At 40.3% G+C, this 25,582-nt stretch overlaps 1 protein-coding gene across 5 annotated transcripts in view; it reads right to left on the bottom strand.

Moving 5' to 3' along the window:
• Positions 1 to 25,582, bottom strand: part of Btk29A (tyrosine-protein kinase Btk) — a 151,250-nt gene that overhangs the window by 44,935 nt on the left and 80,733 nt on the right. The gene's annotated exons all lie outside the window — the stretch shown is intronic.

Genomic DNA, 25,582 nt, shown 5'->3' with positions numbered 1-25,582 from the left:
GCCATTTAAAAAGTCCCAAAATTTTCTAACTGCATCCAAAGTTTCGCTCTCTGTTTCCGTTAATGCGCGCGCGTGTGTGTTTTTTTTTTCCTATATTCATCGTCGATCAAGCGGTACTGTAAAAAATTCTCCGTCAAACGGATTTTTGATATTTCAGATTTAAATTCTCTAGTCGGTAGTAAAGATTGTAAAAAAAAAAAAAACAGGAAGACAAAAAATAAAAATAATCAAAGCGATACAGATATTTAACTTGCGGGAAATCGGTATATCATCTCATTCCCTATGAAAAAGAGTAAAACTGGTCAAAGTTTTTTTTTTTTTTTTTTATATACAGGTAAACGGGTTTCTTATTATCCTGTAACGGAGGAAATATATAATTCTCCCCGGAGTCCTCGTATAAACAAGTGTTACAAAAGAATTGAATATAAAAATAAAAAAAAAAAAAAAAAAAAAAAAAAAAAAAAAAAAAAAAAAAAAAAAAAAGAAGAAGAAATGGGCGAGGGATTTTCTTCGATAACCAATAACAATGTTTCCATGTGATTTATATCACCGTTTGAATATAATCTTTAGTCGAATTAAACCCGAACGCGGGCACCAGCTGCAATTTTATTATACATTATAAACGCGATTCGTTTCCCATTATAAGCGTAGAGTTGAGCGTTATACGTGTGTGTGTGTGTGTGTGTGTGTGTTTGTGTTTGTGTGTGTGTGGGCGTAATCCTGTGACATGTAAATGACGTGAAAACAAGCGCGATTAAAGTTAAGCACCGTACATTTGCGTGGGTAAGTGAGTGAAGGAATGCGAATAATTTCACGGAAGATGTAGTTACGTAGGAAAGAAAATTTTTTACACGTGTAACATACATTCGCTATTTTTCTCTACGGTAAGAATTACTGCGGAGCATTATTATACCTGTGTCGGATTTATTCTTCGTTTTACTTTCACCCTGCGATGCGTGCGTTTGACGGACACGGTATGGATGAAAATTTTTCAACATCGGTAGACACGACATCGAAACACGAATGGGTTATGTTTTGAAAATAGGCAACGAGTCGATTATTCAGACTAACGAATGAAAGAACAACGTTCAAAGAGTTTTTGAAACTGATATCGATTAGTGAGATTTGTGAATCAAGAATCAATATTTTTTAGATAAACGATTCTCTAAATACAAGAATATTTTTTACCATCATCACGTCGATATCGGTTCATTTTAATTTTTCACGATTGCACTGATGTTGATTGATGAACGGAAAAAAATCTGTTCCATTAAATCTGTGAAAAACAGTTTTTCGAACAAAACAACCCAACGTGGTACATCGATTTTTCAACAATTTTAAAGAAATTTGAATAAAAAAAAATCAACATCCAGTCACTTCTTTACGATTGCAATTTTCGCAATTTTTTTCCCCTCTTCTAAGGTTCAGGAAAATTATCCTAACAACTCTAAAATAAATTTGATAAATTGCCGTTATCGATAGCATCGTATTGAAATTAATGAAAAGGGTGTCGAATTCCGTCTCAACAAACTCATCAAAGCGAGAGTTTCTAGTCTTGAGACATTATGAAAGCTGCTCAATACCCGAGAACTACCGGACAAAGCTTTACAAGCTTTCGCGAATATTTTCATACGTACATCCGCCCCTGAATGCTGCAGAGAAATTTTTTCTTCCTCCTCGATTATTACGGAGCTCGTCAGTAGCGTTCGTAACGCGTTATGAGCTGCGTGGGTGTTGTTCGTGGGGATTTCTCGTACGTATATACATACATACATACATATACATATACATATATATATATGGGGAAGCTTCGAGTCCGAATTCTCTTTCCCCTTTCTCTTCTCGGCGACGGATGAGGTAACGCTGCCGGAAGGTCCTCGACCGTGACCCGAGAAATCGATAGTCGAGCCACGGATGCAGATTTCGCATCCCGCGAGGCGAAAGAGAGAAAGAGAAAGAGAAAGAGAAAGAGTGAGAGTGAGAGGAGGTAAAGAGGGACTCGGGGACGCTTTTGAAGTTGGAAAAGCTCGAGAGAAGCCTCACGCGCGAGTGCCTTCTCGACTACTCTCTTCTCCCTCCTTTTCCCTCCGAGGCCGGAGCCTCGAGACACCGTCATATGCCCAAATTTTCCAAACTTATTATCCCAAGCGTTTCACACTTCCCAGGGATTCTGCGTATATATATACATATATACAAAACACACACACACACACACTCGCCTATACATGTCATACCTAGGCACACGTACGTACGTTAAACGAAAATGTTGCCTGGCCGCGTGTTCCGTACGGCAAGTAGCCGCTTCCGGTAAATGATCAGACCGCCCGAGGAGGCAAATGGGAAATGCATCCAATTTATTATTACGACCTATGTACCTCCTCCCTGATCGTAAGTTTTTGGAATAAAATTTTTACCCCTGCGGGATCTCGGAAAGTTTGCAAAAATTATTACGGTAAAATTATTCGCAATACTTGAATACATTATATATATATGTATATTCTTAAATAATGATCTCGTAAAAATTTCAAATATGGTCGGGTAATGTCTTTTCTCGACAAAGTTGAGATTCACAAAAACGTTGCCAGCATATTTACGATCTCGTTTCTAAATGCAAACGTATTAGGAAAATGAAACGTGCGTTAATTTCCAATACATGAATAATGTATAACGCTTGACTATGAAACTATTATCCAAATATTATATTTGTAACGGTAATCGTACCGAACCTCTAATAATGATTATTACACGCATGTAACGTGCAACGAAATCCTTCTAATATCGAAATTGTACAACGATATTACGACGTCAACTACGGAACTCTCATTGGAGGGATGAAATATGACTGAAATAACGTCACCACGATGTGCTACGTACGTAACGAAATTACCCAGTAATCCGATGTTTTATACATATATATATAAAATACAGATATGTATATATACACATATATAGAGTAGCTTTTAGCTGATATTCAATAAAGGTGGAAAATCACGGATTCGCAACATTGTTATACCGCGTACCGCTAAAAAATTCACCTGCTGCAGATCTTAGTATACTCGCAAAAATCATACAAAATAAGACAAGACTATGCTCTGCGAATAATAAATTGTTGTATAAATATTTCTGTTAATATTCGATTGGTAATTGAAATTTTTTTCCTACACCTAGTAAAAAAACATATTAATTAATTGTACAAGACACGCGCAGGGAAAAATCGTGACAAGCAAAACACGGTATAATCCGTATAAATTTTTTAATAAAGAATAACGAAGTAGAAAAACAACGAAGAAAAACGAATTTCCATCACGACACGTGAAACGTTGAAAAAAGTACGGGGTAAGAAAAAAAACAAGGTGGGATTATGACTTTCGTACCGACTCGGGTACTTTTCTTCCTACCTTTTCTCGTCTCGGAAACGCGTGCATACTGAAACCCGGACACCCACACCCACACACACACGTAGGTATATGTATACGTGTACGTACGTTTACGTACAGACATAACTCGAGGCCGGTTTGTTCCGGGCTTAGCTTGAAGAATATAAGCTGGAGGCAGCGCAAGTGGAATAACAATTGTAAAGGAGGTGCGGAGGGACTCGGGGGTGGTCGGCGAATGCATGCACCCTGAAGCGTAACGGGCGCCGGTGCATTGCAGCCATAGGGAGATATTTCTATTATGCAAATGTTTCGCATGGCGGATTCGTGCAGCGCTAGGCTGCGAATATAGCTGGTAGCGATGGCCACTCTGGGATAAATATAATCGGAGGAATCGATCAATCGATCGTTTCGTTTTTTATTTTGTCAAACTTGTACATCTGAAACCAAAATTCAAGTGAAGAAGTTGTTTTTTTTTTTTTTACAATTTACAGCTTCGTTCGAAATATTTTTCAATTTCAAGTATAACTAATAATAATTGATACTTTGATCACGTAAATTGATACTTTATTGCGTCGTTCGTGGGGGTAAACAAAACAAACAGAAACGATTGCGAGGAAAAATAATCAATTGTATCTAGTCGATTAATCGGGATTTTCGATTAAATCGATTATTTTTGGTCACTCTTACTCTGGAGGGGATCGATCGGATCTGATTTGTCAGCCGCGAACAAGATTTCATACTGCGAGGGGATCGGTGTTATATTTTCTTACCTAAATACAAATAAGAATTAAAATAGGTTCGATAAAGTGTCCGGAATCAGAAATTTTTTCAATACCGAGAAGAGCTGTTTTTTCTTCGTTGCGTGATTATTTATCGCTTCGATTCGTCGGCGGAATGGTTTTTTATGATATGAGAAATTTGTTTCGTGACATTTTGACAGGTCCTAAAAAATTTATATCACGCTATCCTCAAATATACAAATAACAGGTAAAATACAGATATACGCGGTATAATTTAATGGTTTCAGCTCGATGGCAATAAACGTCAACGCAGCGAATTGCGAGGTGACATTTTTTCATCGTGAAAATTGATTATTGACGACAGGAAGGCACGCCGCCTTGGCATCGATAAATAAAATTTTCGACTCGCTGGCGGTCCTCTTTTCATATTTCTTTTTTTAACCGCGTTAAAAAACGTTCGAGGAATGCGAGCGACACAGACTCCCGGTTGATAAAATTTAAACTTGTCCGGTCGGTACCGCAATCGCCATGCGTGATGCGTACGCGTAATGTAGGGTGGACGATTGAGGAGATCCAGGCGATCATCGGAGAGGAAAATACACCGGGTGAAACGCGACGGGTTTAACGCGATTCCGATAATGGTTAATGGCGCCATTGTTTTCGAATTACATAATTCATTGAACGCCCAGCATCACGCCGTGCAGGTACAAGGGAAAAAAAGATTGCACGATAATCAATGTTACACGTTGTATCAGTCACAGGCATTAGTTCCGCCGAATATATTGGAAACGATTTATAAACCGAGCGGGAAATTAAGCGGATCAATGACGATTACGTGAATTACATGCTTTGCCATTATTGCTTCTAAAATCGATATAAAAATCACAATTATCGTCCCTCAGGAAATTTTTACCCCATGCAGGTATAAATAAGGTAAGAAACGGTAGCTTTTCTCAAAATACGATATTGGATTTATACTATACAATAATATACATACATATATATACATACATATATATATATATATTTCGGCTAAACTGCATAGATTATTCAATGAAAAATATTTAGAGATGGTTATTATTCATTGTGCACTCATTAATTCACTTGTGTATCACAAAAATGCGGATTGTGTCACGAGATTTCATTATTCGCCATCATAATATCAGCGGTAGGAAATTCAGGACAAACGAAAAATATTAATTACCGTCATACTATTGCGCAATAAAGTTCTAAAATTACGATTATACCTTGGTTCGGATAAGCATAATTCAATTTAACGTATTCGTTATTCAAAAAAAAAAAAAAAAAAAAAAAAAAAAATCCGAAATTCGATATCCCCGTACTAATTATTACCCTCGATATGCGCGAGTTTTTCCCCTTATCAAAAATCCGTTTTTTTCCCATCTCCCCAATTGTTGCGGAACGTTTTTTTCTTTTCTTTTTTTTGTTTTTGTTTTATTCCCACCCCAGGACGAAATCGCCGAGGGAAAAGGGATCGTCGTTTCGATACATCCACGTAGATTTTCAACGCTCTCTGATATGTCGGATTTTCTATTGTGTTTTGCGAAGCGGGTCCGAGGGTCGCCGAAAATAATAAAAACAAAGAGAAAACAACACACCGGCTGAACGGTTCAAAATCACACCGTTAAACTCAGATATTCGATCAAGCTTGAAAATAAAAAAGATGAGAAAAAATAAACTTTGTGCATTTCACACAGCGAGGCGAAGAAATTCGCGCAAAGGGTCTCGTCAGGCTGATCGAAATTACGAGTCAATCATTGCGCTCCGCGATGATTTTCATTAATACTTTAATCAATCATCGGGCGAAGGCTTCAGGGTCGTTTTCCAAAATTTAGTCGTCACTCGACGGTCAGCGTGAAGCTGTTTGTCATTCCTGTACGGATATACGATTTTATTAGTTGCATTTTTTTTTCTCTTCTTCTTCCTCTCGTTTCGTCAAACGCGAGTGAATTTCTGCGTCGATCGATCGATGAATTAATCGGTGCAATGAGGCCGAATGCGAAACGCGCGTCGCCATGCATTCTAATCGTTATAAACGTGGCATACAAAATAAAAAAAATAAAAGCAAAATAAAAAAAAACCAGGTATTTCAATGGTAAAATTAATTTCGAAGCTCGTTTTCGAAACCTCATCGACATCTCATCCTGAATCTCTTCGATTATATTACGCGCTGCAGACATTGTATTACAATTGATTAACGACGTTATATCGACACTGCATCGATTCAGAGAGACTAATGCTCGTTAATTACCCTGACGGCTCATTCGAGGAGGAGAAACGCGACGCTCGGTGTTAATTTCCCACCTTGACCCCAAAAACTTGAGGCAGCTCATCAACCACCGCCTCAACCTCGGTAAGTTGCTGGCTGGATCCCGGAAAAAGATGATCGATTCACGTTCACGGAAATATAGAAGAACCGTAGGAAATTGAAGGAGGTTGAGAAAAAAAAAAATAGGAAAAAAATTTTTTTTTTTAAAAATCCGCAAACTCGATCCTAATGGTCGAGGATGATTCGGCGCCCGTATCGCGTTCTTCTTAATTACCATGGTAAAAAACGAACGAAAAATTATTATCGACAAACGGAAGTGTCTGCAAAATTATAATTCCAAGGTAAGGTAGGGTACATCTATACACCGATCATGAAATCAACAACATACAGATATTATCATACAAAACAGCTAACGTGCAATCGATTAGACAAACAACAATAAACAGAATCGCCACCAATTTCGGACTGTAAAATTCCCTGACTTTTTCACATTCAAAATGGAAATTTATCATACACCATCTGCCGCTGTTGAAATTAAAACAATGAGACGAAACAATTAATTAAATCGTTAAAAATTATATTTTCATTTATTTCAAAGTATTTGTGTACATGATATTCCAATTTTATTTTATTATTCCGTGAAATGTGTAACAGAGAGAATGATGCGAAATTTCAAGTTTCAAATAAAAAGAATTAGTCCAAAAATTCGTTAAAATTCCCCGACAATTCCAAACTACGCGAGGTTTTCAGTTACGGAGTATATCAATTCTGCAATTTAATTCCGCGAGCCAGTGATCGATCATTTATTCGTCATTTTTTTTTTTTTTTTATATTCTTTTTTTCTATATTACCTCAACGAACAATAACTGTGGAACGGCATGATCCGAGCGAGGTGAAATACGCATGTCACCGACGCGACGTTACGCCATCGGTAATAATTTATCCGGTGATAATTTTGGAGAAAAAAAAGAGTTTTTTTCACGCCGTTGAGTAACAGCGGCTCTCTGCGAGTCGGGTATCCGATGCTTCCGCGTTCGAGTGATCGAGCATTCGGGTCGTGGAGTAAAAATAAAAGTAAACTATAGAATCGTAGATCCCCGTAAAACAATACACGAGCACCTATCCAGATCCAGGACGAAACGAAACGAATTATCGTTCGAGGCGATCCCTGAAACCCGAGACGTGAAAATGTGCGATTGTTCGGAAAACTTCTTCAGAATTTTCGTCGATTATAGTAAAAAGGGGTAGGTGTGAGTTACCTACACGAGTGTAATTACATCGTGGGAAGAAGTCGAAAGTCAATCGGACAGGTGCGACCGCTCGGTCTCGTCAACCCTTTTAACCTTTCATCCCCAAATACCGGGGCGCTTCCGAACCCCTGGCGAAATTTGCATCCCTCAGAGTTAATTACTAATTACCTCGACGGACGTCGTCGTGCCCGAACGACCCGAGCTCGAAGGGTCTCTCGCCTCTTCTTCGAGGACTCGAGGATTCGAGGATGTTCCGTTTGTATTGGTGGGTGGTTTTTGTTCCTCGACGAGTTGTCGATACAGTTTGTAATGAAAAACGTCGTCCCGCCGAGGTGCGGGGGGAGTTTTTGAGCCGCCCTTGATACGCGCGAGGAGAATTGGCACTCGGCCTGTTAAGGCCTTTCTCCTTCTCATGCGTTATACATTCGACACAGCGTATGTGTACGTGCTGGGTTCCCAGACGACCTGCAACCCGGCCAACTATCAGCCGCCGCAACTTCTTCGAAGTGCGTGCACGTCAACCTCAAGTGCGAAAAACGATGCGACGACTTCGCGTTTACCGGCGCGACGATCGATGAATTCGAAAAGATCATTCGCATCTGACCTTCCGAAGTCGGGACGACGATGCGACGGCAGGTTTGCGGAGTGCAGGTAACACCGACAACCTGAAACTAAGGTTGACGCCAACATCCGACGACGACGATGGAAACTTCCAATATACGCGAAATTTTTCACTCATGATTTCACGAAGAGCAGAAGAACCACGGTCGATCGCTTTATCGGGTTCGTTGGAACGTTCATACTTCGCGGGATGTTTTATACGCCGATGTTTTTCAACGTTTTTGCTAAGCGCACGATTTGAGTAAAATTTGCTGTGTTTTCAGTCGTTGGTAACCGCTAGTAAATTGCGTTCATTCAACTCCGCAACGTTTTCTGAAACACTACGAGATCCGGTTGAACTTTGCTACATCGGTGTACCGTGTAAGTGTCACGACGCGTGCGAGAGGTTCGGTGCAACTTGATACCAAACTCAATCATACCTTGAAAGTCTCTCGTTGGTTACCGGAATCGAACCTGGGTAGCGGAGCGGAAATTAACCGTGGAAGAAAGTGGCTCTGTGACAACGACGGGATGGATTTTGATGCAAATTAGTTCGAGCGGTTAAAACGAAGGGACGGTCGTAGTAAAGTGCAATCATGGTACCTGAATGTAAATGAGAGAAAAGCCTGGGTAACCAACTTTTTTGAAAGAACAAACGTCCACTGTTCGAAGCAGCGTGGTACTGGAAGTGAACAGCAATTATCCTGCGCTGCGTTAAAAAGCCCGAGTTCAAAAGGACGAATATTGCGAAATACGGGCATATTAATTATACCCGCGGTGACCCGATTCAAACTTTTCCGGTAAAGTTCGAATCGGATTTTCGGCTGATCGTTAATAACTGATTGTTGGTTTGTCACGTAGGTACCTGATTACCAGCGGATAATGTGATTTGTGAATCAATGAACGCTGCACGGTTTTTCAACCCAGCATTCTTGCATTCCTCTACGATGCGCGAAATTTTAACCATCGCGTTGACTCTCGATTATTCGTTACTCCGTGCGATCCCGCATCCTGCAAAATAATTCATTTCGATTCTTGCTGTCTGCGGTACGTTAAAACACCTTTCGTCCGCGAATCGCATCGCGGTGAACGAAAATACGTCCGGAAGGGTGTCGAAATGATTTTATTCGTCATACTGCAAATGGAAAATCAGTTTTGCCTAAAAAATCTCAGGTAATTTCATGAAAAATTCCACACTCTCGTATCCGGTAAATCGAGTAATAATTTAATTCCGTTTTCAATTACCCTTTGAGAGCTGGGACTGTATTGTCCGCATGCAGGTTGAGCTCGCTGTTTCGCATGCACATTATATACCCGTATAATGCACGCGGCTAGCCTGAAGGATTACGGCAAATACGTTCGTCGGTAATTTTGGATGTATATTAAATTTAACGAGTTGTCAAAATTAATCGGGCCATTTTGCACGGCCGGTATGCAGATTCGTGTAAATTGGTACGCGATTTAGAACCGCTTGGCAAACTCGGACCATCTGAGCCAAGTCTAATGGCTAATCCGAGTCCAACGGAATAAAGTTATCGTTGGCCGTTTGGGCGATACTTTTTTCGGTCAGCGAGCCAAACCCGTACTCAACAGTTTCGTGACGGAGTTTTCAATTTTCAAAGTCTCGTCGCTTGTTCCCACAGTAAAAATCAAATGCCGGATGTTCTTTATAAAACATATTTCTGTAGTATACGAACATTCAAAATTGAACATGGTTGCAAAGGTGGAACCTGGTGGTTTTATTACGAGTTACGAACGCTACCTCTGTAGGTTGATAATTATTATCATCAAGCAGCACGAGCCAATGACAAAAAGAGGAAGGAGCTTACTATTTTTTAACATAAAAGTAACTTTGATTCAATGATGATGGCTGTGAAAATATTAAGATTTTAGGTAGATGAGAAATAAAACCTGTATACACACAGAAATCAGTGATTTTTATATATTTGGGAGTGAAACGACGGATTTTTAAAAACCGACCACTAGGTGCTCAGAAGATTGAGAAGATCTGTTATATTAATTATGAGCAAAAGGTTCAAATTTAAGCTGAGAAATTTTACGCCTAAGATGAACATCGTGAAACAAATAACACGGTAAAACGTGAATTTCGTTTATGCTGCGAGTAAATGCTTCGCGGTGACGTTTAAACCGTCGAATGAATTACGCTGAATTGATTTAAGGTTCTTGTTTCGCAGATATAAATCTTCAACACTAGTCAAACGCTAAAAACCTGAAAACCCAAATAATAGGCACAACAGGCTCGGAATTCCGCCTCCGATCTCTACGGAGGGTTGGCGGCTATGAAAACGAAAGTTTCCGAAGTTCCGTGATTAGGAAAAAGGCGGCTTTGACGACGCAACTTACCCGAGTCCGCGAATCCAAACAGCTAAGCAGCGAGGGGTGTTTTTTATTGGCGAATCCAATTATTTTCTACCCGCTAAGAGGAGTTCCTTCTTTTTTTTTTAACATCATGTTGTTATTTCGGGAGACGGAACAGTAAACAACCGTGTTATCTCACTAGCCAGAGGCTCTCAGTATATTCGTAACTAAATCATAAGCGAAAATTGTTTCAGAGAAGCTTCGTTTCATTCGTTTAATCATACTCGATTATAAATATATAAACGTTTATAATTAGCGGGCGCGTTATATAGAACCGTTAACCTTCCTTTCCTAGCCTTCCTTTGTGGCCTCCTGACATCACGAGATTCTTCCGGGTCTGCAACTATTATCCACTCAATTTGATCGGACACCAATCAAAATCGAAAATAGCCAAAATTTTATTTCCAAGTGGTTGACCAAGGAAAACATCAAGTTCCAAGTCCTACAAGCAGCTCTCGAAATAGAAACAAGAAAAGGGCAAGAGCCAATGCAACTGTATTTAAATATTCACATCTACAATCAAGTTCACTATCTCTACGCTATTTATACGTATACTGAATGGAAAGTTTATCATTCCTTCTCAACCGTGTAATTGATTTGTTGAATCAACGTTTCTGGTTTCTACTTTTTCTACGAAAGCAACTTTTCAACATTAATTTTTTCAATATTTCCACAACGAGTCGGAGGAAAAAATTCATTTGAATTCGTCAGATTTTTTATACTTCACTTTAGAAAATAGAAAGACCGCAGCAACGCGACGTTTCGTAAAGAGACGAACGATTCGAGGTAGAATGTGCAGCCTTGCGTATATAATTTGTCGAATAAATGGATCTACCAGAGGATCCGAGGCTTCCAGCCTCCGCGGGGGCAGAAACAATAATTCGCATAGTTAAGAGCGGATTAAACTTTGAACGAAACTTGGGGGAAGAGGGATGAAAAGAGAAGAGCAGAGAAGAAAAGGCGAGAGGAGAATCGGAAAAGTGAGGATCCGGTCTTTCTCCCTTCAGGAAACAACAAAACTGCACCGCGACGCGAACGCAGCACCGCAAAAATTCGACCGGGACAATTTTCCGAACTCGCAATGAAATTCAGCCAGGAAGAAAACAAGAAACTTGCTCGACATTATCGCTACAAGTCTTTTTTTTAGAATTTCGCATCTTTATTCATCTTGTGTATCGAATAATATGGCTTTTAAAACATTTGGAATTACAGTTACGCGATTCTTCGAGAATTACATTCGAGACAGTGAAAAGCAGAAATTGAAAACTGTTCTGCAATGTATATTACAATTCTTTTTTCTTTCTTTATCACATGTTGATACATAGAATTCGAGTCGCGTCGCGGTACGGAGAATTTAGAATTGTTTATCTAATTTTTCTTCACCACTTACAACAGACGTTTCATAACGAAATAAAAAAAATTTCAATCTCATCTGAGAATTCACTTTAAACACGTACAGCTTGTTATTCGCTAACGCTATTATACCACGTATATCAGAGCAGAATTGTAAAATTGGAAAAAAGGAACTCGGTACTTTACTTACCGAAAACTTTCATTAAAAATCCTCAAGGTATATTTGAACAGAGTGCGATAAAATCGATTGAAAATTTTGTCCAGAGGTGGAAAAAGTGACGGATCTTAGAGCGAAGCGGGAAGTCGGATAATTGGCTCGCTGAATACGCCGCGGCTTTCCAAGGTGAAAGCTTCCATGAATTATGCAGTTTGATCTTGTTGGCCGGCGGAATGTTACGCGGGCAAACAAAACCGACTGAATAGTCGCGATACGCATTCATCCGTGCTCCGTTTAATCAGCACAGTTGCAGACTGGCTTTAATCATGTTAGGCAACCGGTGGTTCAGCGGCGCAAGATGAGAAACCCTTTTCCGCCAAACGACGTCTCGCGGATGAAAATTCACCCTCAGCACTCTGTAAAGTCTGCAGCGGTTCTATTTCCCGCACAATTTTATGGTTTTTTTTTCATTTTTTTCGCATCGTCCTTTTGTCGCAGTCCGTAAAAAGTGCGAAATCGAAAATGCCGATTTCCTCAACTTCGGGGAAATCTGCACGGCGCGGCACGCGAGGCCAACACCCGGTTCACTAATTATTGCCGAACGCGCGACGGGAACATTTGGGACGCTTTAGCCAGGGCGATTCTGCGATTGCCCTGATTTAATTAAAGCCACCTTCGAGCCGAGAGTAAGCAATAATTACGTTCATTAATGAACCCAGCCGCATCGAGTAATCACACGGGTGCGTGGCTGGCGTTCTGCACTCAGACAAATAATGCGACACGGTGAACGGGTTGGATGACAGCTGCAGGCAACGTTCCCTACATAAATAAATAAATATACCAGGCCTGTAGATAAACCAGGTACGTACAACGCGAAGACGGAGAACTATGTATGCTTTACTCTTGTTGGGAGGAAATATTTGACGGAATGTTAGTTTAATGGGTCACACGCCGTAACGCGTTTCTTTCTTTTTATTCTATACTTTTTTTTTTTTTCTTGCTTCGTAGTCTTCGTCGTGGTCTTCCTTTTTTGTTTATTTATTTTTTTTATACCTAGGTAGGTGGGTATGTGTGTCAAGAACACTTACGCGTCGTGTAAGAAACGCTTCTACTGCCACTATGTAGGTAGGTTGCAGGCAAACGCGTAACTCGATGTCGAGTATAACTTACCTGAAACATACAGGAAAGAAGGAAGATTTAGTACAAGTTATTCGTTTGTTCGATACGATTGGTCCTTCTCTTCGAGACTCTTACCATTTTCAAATTATTATATTTTCTCAATATTTCTATCTTTTCACCTGACAACAGCGGTCAACACGGATTTTGAGTCTCGGTTCTAGACCTAAAATTTGGATTTTTTTATTTTTATTAACGTAACTAATAAAAGGAAAAATAGTTCTATCGTATACGTGCTGTGCATGCCGCTTATACCGTCGACCAAAAACTTCGGGACTTATTCATCAACGTAAAAAAGACAAAAGTAAACTTTACAAGTAACAAATTACTCATTTTTTCGAAACTTTGCTCTATCGTGACTTGAATTTTCGAAATCCGGCATTTCGGAACTTGGTAGCGTCGACTTTCCGACGATTCGAAAACTTTGTTATTTCTTCAAGGTTTCGTTTCTTTACTTCGAGCTTCGCCACGAAATAATTCCGAATCCGGTGCATCCATCGCTTCAACCCCGTCCCGTTACTAACTTCAATCTGATGCTGCAAACCCATCGTCAAAATCTTACACTTACACATACATCCCTGGCGAGCGGAAGTGGTCTTTGAACAATCTGTATAATCCCAGGGAGTACCGCTGCTGTACGAAGAGCGGCGGGTAATCCATTGGTGGTAAAATGAACGAAAGAAATAAAGGGGGAATTGGCATCGTCAGCAATCGGTTCGCGGTGCAGGGCAGAGCCGCTGCATCCCTCCACCCTTATCGTCGGTCTGTGTGCAGAGAGACGGAAAGGGACAGAGAGAGAGAGAGAGAGAGAGAGAGAAAGAGAGAGGGAACCCGGCGTCGCTCCTGTCTAGACAAAATCAATGCGACCTCAACCCTCGGCGAATGAGGGGGAGAGGCGAGTGTCTAGTAATAATGCCTTAACGTGTGTGGGGGATGCACAGGTGGGTAGGCGCATAACGCGCCTCATCTTCCTCATTTCCGGTCGCGTCGCGCTAATTTCGAGCGTCCTTTTCACCGTCCTCTCTCTTTTTGCACGAATACTCCGCCCTCCGTTCCCTCTTTATCTTCCTCCGGGCCTTCAGCCCTCGTAACTTGATCGCTCAGCAAGCAGCCGTCGACGTCGTCTGAGGATGAGAAGCGAACTACGCCGGCACATTCCTGCACACCACCCGAGACTGTCCTTCGGATGATTACTTGCACTTATATATATATATATATATATATATATAAATAAAGAAAAAAATTATTTAGCCAGCGATCTTTGATCGAAATTTTCGAATATCACTTTCTCGTGAAATATAAATATTCTGAAACCCTGCGGTAAGCCGTTCGCGTAACGTCCGACTATTTTACATCTTCTATCGACTCGGCGAGATGACGAGGGTGTGACAAGATTTCCTCGAACCGAGGAACAGTATAGCGACACAATCGAATCAAACATCCTCGTCACATTCGCGATAGTCGATAAGTGGTATAAAAATTATTCATGAATTTTTTTTTAAAAGAAAGATCACCGGCAATATTCGAGAAGAATTATTGCGGATTATCGGGGAACAGAGATCGATTTTTGATACGTGTGCTTTTCGCGTCGGGTTATTAGAGAAGTTGCGAATGGCACGTACGCACGCACATATTTATATATCAGAGATGGGTGAGTATTTTCATTTTAAGCACCGATGTATTCATCTTTGTTATCATCGTCGTCATCATCATCGTCATCATCATCATCATCATCATCATCATCATCATAATTACACATCACCTTCAATTTCATCCCCAACGATAAAATGAATTATTGAACGGCAGATTTATTTTTCATATAATTTCCGAAACAGATCGCTAAAGTCTGTCCGTGTGTGGGTATGTGCGAAGGAAGATAGAGAGGTACGGATGTTTGTCCGAGAATTAAGTATCTCCGGGATATGGATATTTGGATACTTTTGGTGGCACACGGCGTATATTCCATTCGAACTATGCCTCTTCACAGCAGAGAGCACCGTCGCTCAATAATTCTGTGTCGAAAGTTTTGCGTTGTCAGGCATTTGAAATGCTGATGAAAATTTCAGGGGGAAATAGACCCTGTGTTTTTTTTCCCTAACGTTTCCCGCACGAAACGTAAAGAAAGGACGATGGTATCCCAGAGTTTTTTCTTTTAATGAAGGTAGGTATGCTAATTTCTGACCGAATTTTCTTGTCGGAAGAAAAATTATTCTTCCTTAAAACAAAATTTCGTCGGTGTGTCGATTGAGAAAATACTGATTACCGCGAAGTGGAAAAGAAGAGGGAAATGAACAAAGATGAAAAAAAAAAAAAAAGGCGAGAGAGAAAGAAAAGGCAAACAGTTTGCACATTAAATCGAGTGTACACGTGGTTATTGTGCACAATGGACGCAAAAAATATCCGGACACACACACATATTGAAATGCGAATTTAGGGGAAGTCCCGTTCCCTGCCACGTCGTCCGGTAAAAATTCATTTCGTGCGGAAATGAGCAGAGGTTTCGTAATAATTTCACTCCCAAAAGCAGCAGCATGCGGCAAACAGGCTGCCAATTGCACAAAAAACGCCGCGGGATATACGCGAATGGAATTACAGCTAGGTACGTATACACATATTGAATATTGAATATTGAAAAACGAGAATAATTGGAAATGACTATCGTTACAGAAAATGTGTAGGTACAGTGGATTTTGCGAATCGAGATGTGTATACACGGGTCGTTTAATTAATTGATTCAAAATGCGGCAGTGATACGACTCGTGAGTAAATACAATTTAACGAAACTTTGTAATCTCCTTTAAGCCCCGATATGATCGGTTTTCTTTCTTTTTTTTTTTTTTTGCTGATCTTTGAAAAGTTAAGCATTTTCTTCAAAGAAGTCTGCGAGCTAATTGTAAAAAGTGATTTGAAATAATAAAAAAAAAAAACGATTTCTAAACTCCGGTTTACAATTTCAGTCTTCATTTACCGCGAATTTTCATGAAAATCTTCGTAGTTTAGAGATGTATTACAATATAAATTTGATAAATTTTCAACACTCCGCTGTTATTCGTAAACAGACGACGAAGAATGTATGAAATTTCTGTGTCACCTGCAGAGACAGAAACTGATTCACACATTCAAAGCTGAAATCTACTCGCCGTTTGAATTAAATGTACAGTTTCCGCGGTTGTAGTCGGAATTTAACGAGGCGTGACTAGTCGAATCGAAAATCCGGCTGATTAGAAGGAACGAAAATTACGCAACTGCGGCATCGAAGGTTTCTCGCGGTCTCTTCGGCGCGGATAGAATCAAATACAGCCGACACACGCGGGCGTTGGGTCGCGTTAATTACGCGACGTTAATCAGCGATACCTACTCGCAACTCACTCGCTCATAATCAGAAATAGCGGAGGAGGTTGGTCGGTTGGCTGGAGGCATCGCTGCAGGGCAAACACCCCGCGGCCTCTCCTCTCTTCGATCCGAATTAGCCAAATTCAACGTCGCTTATTCGAGATTAGTTATACTCGACGCCTGCATCGATCAATCGAGCGCATTCATCCGAAACTGAAACTGCGCACCGCCTGTATCCTTTCTCTATATCCGTGCAAACGGAAGCCAGAGAAGCGTTAACCTCACTCGACTAACTTTCAACACCATCGTCGTTTCGAAAACCGGAAACGCAAATCGGACTCGGTACTCTACGAATGCAGCGAATATACGGAATTTTTGAGAAATTGTTTTTCCGCAAATCGCGCTAGATTTTTGGAAATCCTGAACGGTACTGCGAGCAATTTTTAAACCGAAGGTTTCGAATACTTTTATGATTTTTTCATTCGTCGTTGCGAATCCTGTTGGAAAAGTAAAGATTCAACAAGTTTTGCCGTTTTTTCAAAGCTGTGCGACGGAGACATCGAGTATCAGATATATTAACACCGTCGAAACGAACATTTCCCGAATATAAAATTTCGCGCGTGGAAATAATAAAAGCCCATTTTCATAGGGATTTTAGTGCTGGCGTGAATTTCCTCCCCGAGAAGAATGAGAAACGTGTCTAGCTGTATACGGATGAAATAATTCCGTGGAGCGGGGTTGAAGTTCCAAATTTGACAAGTTCCAAAAGCGCCAAATTCCGATTTTTTTGGTGGCGAAACTTAAAGCGAAATAATCAAAGTTTCGAATTGTCCGAAACGACAAAATGCCGAAAGGGCGTAACTTCGACAAGTCAAAGTACCAAAAGTGCGAGAATGAGAAAATTAAAAAATCTGAAACATCGATATTCCAAACTATCGAGAATTTTCAGTTCCGTGAAATTTCACCACTTTGATCCTTCTTGTTTCGGATTTTCGATATTTCTATGCTTGGAATCCTGTTCTTTCTGATTTTTCATCCCCACTCGTTGAACAGACTATACTGTGTGAATATATCTTAATTTTCGGAACTTTTCTCTCCTTGCATTTCCCAACTTTGAGCCGTCGACTTTCCGACCATTCGAAACTTTGATGTTTCTTCAAAGTTTGATTTCTTCACTTTAAGGTTCGCGACCAAATAATTCAGAATTAGACGCTTTCGGAACTTTTCAAATTCGGAACTTCAACCCCGTCCCAATCCCTTAAGATGGAAATCTGCTCCGTCCCTCCGGGGATTTGGCAGGTCATTTTATTTGCAGGTAATGCTGGATCCGGACCGAATAAGTACCTTATTCCATATATATATATATATATTATATATATACATGTATAAGAAGGTCTGCTTCCCGGTGCAAGTGACAGGTAAAAATTCTTGGACATTCAGGCAGGAACGGAGCGTATCCGCAGTAATGGATTTTACTCTGCACGTTTTCATCGTCTCGATGCAGTGACGACGACAAGTGGTTGGGTAATAAATTCCGAGAATTCTAGTACTTACAGGAGCATATACGTACATACATACAGCCGAAGAGTTCCTAGAGAGCGAGAAACAGCGTCGTTTTGACGAGGCTACACTATTTTTCCCTAGAGCGTAATGCCCCCCCCCCCCCCCCCCCCCATTTCCCGACGGTTGTATACTACGTCACGTCCCTTACGTATGACAAGCGAACTCGAACACTGGAGCACGAGATGGTTTTTTTTTTTTAACCGGCATAAATCAGTCCTCGTATATTTAGGTATAGAGCGGGGTTGTATGCTTTACAGGTAATGAAATTTATGATCGTAGTGAACGTAGATCATTGTTGCGATAATTGGAACTCCTTTCCTGTCTCGCATTATAACTCGGGACGGGATCATGGGGATGGGAGGGAAAAAAATATATATACATAAAAACCAAAAAATTTATCCAACTTTACGCAAATTTTACTCAGCGCTATTCTCGTCGCCTGCACGGGCGATTTATCGTCTTGCCAAAAACCCGAGCGAACCCTTGGAGACGAAACCCCGCTAGGATATTCACCGTAATACACGAGCGTATAAACGACGATAAACAACCAGCGAGAGGCTTGGCTGCGAGCACATCGCGACGATAGATTTTACCGCAAGATCGATTCGATGAAAGTAAAGAAGAGAATCGATTCGAGGTTTACAAAAGTATAAGACCGAAGTTTATTCGTTCGAATTTCATTCGGAGAATTAATATTTTCGTTTTCGAAAATTCTAAATTACTATAATTATAATTTTGACTATTGCGATTTCGTTGAATTCACGTCATTTCTTCATTTCTACGTCATATGAAATATGTTGGAACGTTTTTGTTCCGAACTGTGAGCAGAATAGGATTTTCAAGTCCTTTATATATGTACACGATAACGTCGAAATCGACGAGGACAGTCTCTTAATAAATTATTAATAACATCGTTTTCAAAGTAGCAATTTAATCCATGGGTTTCGAATTTTCTTCTTCGTCAAAGGAGAAACTTGATCAATTAGTTGAGTAATGAATAGCAGTTACGCATTGAACTTTGTTGCATAATTTGTTTCGTCGTTTAAAACTGCCGGCGCGTTTATGCCGAGATAAATAGTTGACGGGTTTTTATATTTCCGAGGAAGAAGGACGAGAGATCGTTTCTGTAGTTCGAGTAGTACAAGCCGTAGCAGGGAATGATAACAGGGATAATAACGAACGACAAAGAGGGACGTGAAAAGGAGGGTAAAAAGCAGTCGCGTGTTTCTCTCTCCTCCGTGATCCTTTTATCCTTTGTCCGGAACGGCGGCGTGGGACGAGAAAAATTAGTCGGGCGTCGCTCATTAGTAGTGAGATCACTTCAAGGCTTCGCGTTGGGCGCGGAAAGAGGGAAAAATGAGTGACGAGTGAGTAAAAATGAAGAGGTAAACACCAGGGGGAAAATACAGGTCGGTTCGATTTTCGGGATGAAAAATGTTGGAAAATTAGAAAATAGAAGGGCCGAGGTATGCAAAAAGTACACACAGAGAAATTTTTAGTTCCGGTTACCGTTCGGTCCTCAACTATTTTCATTTTTTACCACAACCGAAAAATAAATTTCTAGGTAGAAAGTGAAAATTAGATTTCTAGCTGTTACCGGAAAGTCTAGCATCCGTTACTATTCTTTCTCGTTACGATCACTGTTGCAAAATTTAATGCTTGTGCAACAATAAATTGACGTTAAAGCCTTGTTTGACTAAAAAAGTAGAGTAAACCGAACAAACTAATTTTGCGTTGCAATAACCAAAAAAGGATCGGCGATAGCGCAAAATGGTTAGGCGTACCTCGTTTTTCGTAATTCCAACGATACTCAAACAGTTTTCTTTAACGATACCTGTTTTACCGAACTTTTTCTAGTTACTGTAACAAATGAAACTTTCCTCGGTGTAGAAATACAGAGGAGCCAAAATGCATAATAGCGTACAATCCCGATGCTTCTATATTTTGGCTTTCCACGCTTGAACCTTTCGACGTTTAGACTTTTCTCAACTTTAAATATCACCGTTCCGAAATTCTATGAAACGGATTATCGCGTCTTTGAAAAAATCACTACGCCGAGTTACAAAGCCTTCCATTTTCCGACCCTCCCGACACTTTAACTCTCACCCCGATTTTCCGAAGCGTCACATTTTTCGGACCTTGCGGCCAGAGGGTGGATTTTGGGTGAAACTGTGGGTCCTTTGACCGTATAGATCGGGATCGGGGATCGGGGATCGGTTGAAAGGCCGTTCCTCAATTCCTCGGAAAATGTATTTCGCGATGAATATCGCGTCTTTGGGAAGAAGCCCCTTGATATCCCCCCCGCAATAATGGCGGACTCTACCTTACGCTTCGCTGAATGCGGAGAAGATCTCTGGAGGTGATTTCCAGGTTGCAATCATCGTGCGATCCAGCCGTGAACGCCGAGCGCTAACAAAGCCCGAGGGATCTCTCCGTTCTCCACCGCAACCAAATCCAAAATTCTAATTCCGAGTTTCCCGCCTTCAGCAGGCCGCTTATTCATGCCTCGCTCTCTCGATTCCGTGATTTAACGAGACTGGGATTGAAATTTTTTTAAACTTCTCTCACCGCGCTACGAAACTCCGTAACCTCCTCGAACGTAAGGTGCGTTCCGCGACGCTAACGCAGGAATATAAAAATTACGAGTATAATATTCAAATTTATGAAAAAAGTTTTACACAAGCTTGTTAAACTCTCCACTTTCCGTGACTTGATGTCAAAAAATTTGCGTAACAAACAGACGTATAATAATATATTTTCGCAAGGGTGTAATTTAAAAGAAATTAAGCATCGTTGAAAAATAATGTAAGTCCACCCGCGAAAATTCTCGCTTTGAGAAACCTTTTCTTTTTTCTTTTCTTTTTTTTTTTCTCGTCATTTTCATGCAAATATACCGATTCTTTTTTTTGCTTCTCTCCAACGATTCGAAAAATTTACCGTAAAAGTTGCCCCGGGCAAAAATTGTCCTGCGAGGAACTTTTTCGATGAATTATTTTTTCACCCCCGTCTCACCCGAAGAGGCATATTGAAGGAAGTAATTTCGCAGTAAGAAAATCTGCCTAGTTTTTTTATGTGCAAACTTGCACGCGAGGTATTGAAAAAAAACAAAAATGCCTTTAGGTATGCATACAGGTAGGTACATATATTATGGAAAACATTTGCAATTCGATCCGAATACCTGATATTAATATTTCAATCTCGTATATTATTATCGTATTGTTTTATCGAAAATTGGCAAACGACCATCGCAAAAAAACTTGTCGAGTTCTTCCGTCGAGTAAATCTCCCTCCACGTTCGGTGTAAAATGAAGATCCTAGTGTCGAATTGTTTAAATAATCAAATTAACACGCGGCAAAAGAAAATTAGTCAAGCTCTTGAGGATCGGAAAACCGCGCCGTATCTTCGATCCGAAGAATGATTGCCTTTGATAAAATAAGGATAGAAGCGCGAACGTATCCTTTAATACACGTATTACATACAAATAAGCAACTTCGCGTACTTACATGTGGAAAACTCGTCGGGTTTAATCGCCGCGAGATAATAATTTGTCAACGTATAAGAGTGGGAGGAGGAAGAAGAAGTAGAAGAAGAAGGAACGAAGATCGAGAGAAAAAATCCCAGGGGGTCCGCCGTTAGGATATAAAAATAAAGGTAACCAAACAGGGAGATTGGGAGAGGCCTTCTCCACGCGTTGTAAATTCAACGGCTCCCCAGTCGGTACAGAATTTATGTATCGCGATGGGGGGAGGTTAACAAAGAATACCGATACTATCTTTGCAAAGATTTATCGACATTTCTCCTTTCTCCCCTTTCAAAAACAACCAAGTAAAAAACGTGCAATTAATCGAATAAATAAATAACAGCAAAAATAATAATATACAAATTATCCTTCGTACGCAGGAAAACTCTGAGCGAAAAGTTACGGCGAAAAGAAGAAGAGGAGGAGGAGGAGGAGGAAGAAAGTAAAAAAATTTCCCCTCACGCGCGCTTCATCAACTTTCTCATTACTTGGGTGGTGTAATTAGCGCTTTAATTATTTATTCCTTTTCTTTTCTTTTTTTTCTCACCCCTCTAGGAAGAACCTTGTGCCAAGGAAGGGAAGAAGCAGCGAGCTGCTGCTTCTGCCTCCGCCTGGATGGATGGACGGATCGTCCTTGGAAGTTTACTCTAATTGGCTGTGGTTAGGCGGCAGTGGTAATATGCTCGCAGACAGTGACAACGACATCAAATATTGAAGTATGAGAAGACGAGAAGAAGATCGTAACAGCCGGAGGGGACTTTGACAGTCAAGTTTCTCCACGTAAACCCCATGGGGCTTCTATATTATAACTTGGTACGATTAATATTCACCCTCCTCCTTTCCAAACCTTTCCTTCTTCTTCTTCCATTATTACAGGCATGGCACACACTGTTATAACTTAAACTATATTTATCGATCATGTACGAAGCTTTTGCCCTATAATAATAAAAAAGAACAACAACAACAACAATTTCGAACCGAAATTTATCTCGAGGAAGCGTGATTTTGTTGTTTTTTTGTTTACACTTGCAAATTTTTTTTTTTTTTTTTTTTTTTGAGGAACGACGAGATTATCACCGAGTAAGATTTTTATTAAATTACTGTCGAGATTCAATTTATTAGTTTTTTTTTTGCGCTTTATTGGTACAAACAATAGATTAATGAACGATAACTCTGTCAAAAATCTTGGAGAAGCTATTTCGCTGAATGTTTAAATAGTATCCCTAACGACGTTGTACTAAACTTCGAGTTTAATCCGTTTGCGGAAAACATGACGAAATTCTGTTCGCAGTTATAACGAGAGATCGACGAAAGAAGTTCAAAGAAAGTATTTACCAAGCGGAAAAACCTTTGAACGGGATAGACTGTTCCGTTATAGTTGAGAAGTGAAAAGCGACAAAGTAAGTCGTAAAAAGAAAAAGAACTCCGTACGTATTCTACAAATTATACAAACGTCTTTATTAAAAGTTTTACAAACAGCGTTTTAACCGTGAAACCGTGAAACTCTGTTTCCGTAATTATAATAACGGTACGATAATAATATAAATAATAATAATAATAATAATAATAATAACAACAACAACAACAACAACAACAACAACAACAACAAAATCGCAGGAGAGACGAGGAAAAATTGGAAAGGACAGCAGTTTTATACTCGCGAGTTTTTTCGAGTCGCTGCTGCTGGCGTGGCGCTTTCCCCTGATCGTATTCAACGTGCGAGAAAAATGTTTTTTTTTATCGGAAAACGAATGGATCACGTATATATTTGCACGTATTTATGTATTATACATATGCCTGTGTAACAGCTGTTCGAAACTCTGTATGTCAGCATAATACGCGGGCATGCATGACGCATGTGTGTATTGCGAAGTGACACATCGTTGTTTCATCACGGAGCTTCGCCTCAACTCCCAAAAAATTGAACACCTCGTTCGTACATATAAGTCGATAAAGAAGATAAAGGTAACGAAGATAAGAGAGAATAACTGACGACTCTCTTTGTCGTGGGTGTCTCCGAATGATAGAAAAAAATAAAATAAATGATGGAAAGAAAAAATAAAAAAAAAAAAAAAAAAAAAAAGGCCGAGGGTAGTTCCGAAGAGGCGTCGAGCTTGCGGCCGAACTGTTTTCCATGGCATCCGGTATTCTCGCGCGGTCTGCATATCAAGTATGAATTTGCGAGAACGTTAAGCCGTTACGTTTTTCACCCTCACGATGCCGGGCGAACAACGAGAAATCGTGACGCGAATTTACTTTCGTTGAAAAACAATTTTAAACGTGTTGCGTCTAATTGTTCGTGACGCGATTTCCAAACCGTTTTGACGTACCTTCCATCCTTTCTCGTTCTTCTTTATACTACAGAAGCAAAAATAGAAAGACTATAAATCTTTGTATTTGCGCTATTGTTTGTATACTTTTTTTTTTTTTCAAACAAACTAACCTTAACACAGCTATTTTGGTGGAATCGTAGTCTTAGCAATGTTTGTAACAAGTCAACGAATGTCAAGCACTACTCGTATTCATGGTAAGCGCGTGCAAAATCAACGACGTTGATAAGCCCAGAGCACGATATACGTCGTTTAAAATCCTTAAATTATTCTCAAAGCGAAGATGAACTATTAAAAGTTGAGAAAGATTTCTCGTTCAAAGCAAAGGGGAAAAAGTTGTCGTTTATTCTCGCGCACGCGATGCGGCCGAGTTTTTCAATTAGACAAGGCGGTTGCGGTGTGGAGTATAAAAAAATAATGCAAGAAATACGAGTCGTCGGATAGACGTGCGGGGGGGAGAGTAAACAGGTTATATTTCCTCTCATACATAATACGAGATGAACCCCCCGCGGAGGAGGAGTTGCAGCGGGATTCGAAGTAAATTCCATATCGGAAACGAAGGCCGGAGGCTCCGACTAGCTTCGCGCACATCCCCTGTACCTACATTCGACGCATTTAATTCCGATTCAATCCTTCGGAACATTTGCCCATGCATAGCTCGCGGGTTAGGTAAAGGTTCCACATATACCTAGGTAGGTATGCAGGCGGGCGGGAATCGCTCTTTCACGGATATTCAAAGGAGTTTAATTTCGCTCCCGGATTAATCCGCACAGAGTTCGAATATATCATCCTCCATCCTTTCAACCTTCAAGAATAGTTTTTCAATAAGTTCGAGAAGAATAATGGGGCTCTAGGCCGCGCGGATGAGAAAATACGGCGTCGTGTAATGACAAAGTTTTAAAAAAGTACTTACGCTGCACACGTTGCAAGAGCACACGTGCCGGTGCTAGTGAGGAAATAGAAAACTGAATTAAAAAATTGGGAAAGTCAAGTTAACTGACTTAGAATCGAGCCGTAACTTTTTACCCCACACGAAGCGTTTGTACGCTACCCTGTTACTTCCTTGATTCAAGGTCCGGATAAGCCATTAAGAATGTCGTCGTGAGTATAAAAATTTTGCAAAACTCTACCGCAATTATTGGGCAAGTCCAAAGCACAGATAAAGGTTGTCAATTCATGCGCCGTTTATGGTCACTGTACAATTTGTTTGGCAACCCTTATACGATCTTGTATCAATCAATAACATAATCCAAATTTGAGACAGCATTGAGGAAAAAAGAAAAAAGAAAAGTTCCACGCGACACGGTTCATTGTTTGAAAATTATTGTTCGCGTAGATCGAAAGCGTCTCTCTACAGCTTCTGGACGTAATCTCCGATAGCAGGCGATGAACATGGTCGGAATTGGATCGAAGATTAGCAACAATCGGTATACTAAAAGACGATGAAGACCGATCCGTATCTACCCTGTCTGCCCGGCGAACCGCCTCGCTGGTTATAACAAGAATCAAGATT

The sequence above is a fragment of the Neodiprion pinetum genome, chromosome 6, assembly GCF_021155775.2.
Source record: "Neodiprion pinetum isolate iyNeoPine1 chromosome 6, iyNeoPine1.2, whole genome shotgun sequence".
In the NCBI taxonomy this organism is placed as follows: Eukaryota; Metazoa; Arthropoda; class Insecta; order Hymenoptera; family Diprionidae; genus Neodiprion; species Neodiprion pinetum.
Note: the sequence above shows the minus strand (reverse complement) of the source record. Positions and strands in the feature narration are given on the sequence as shown.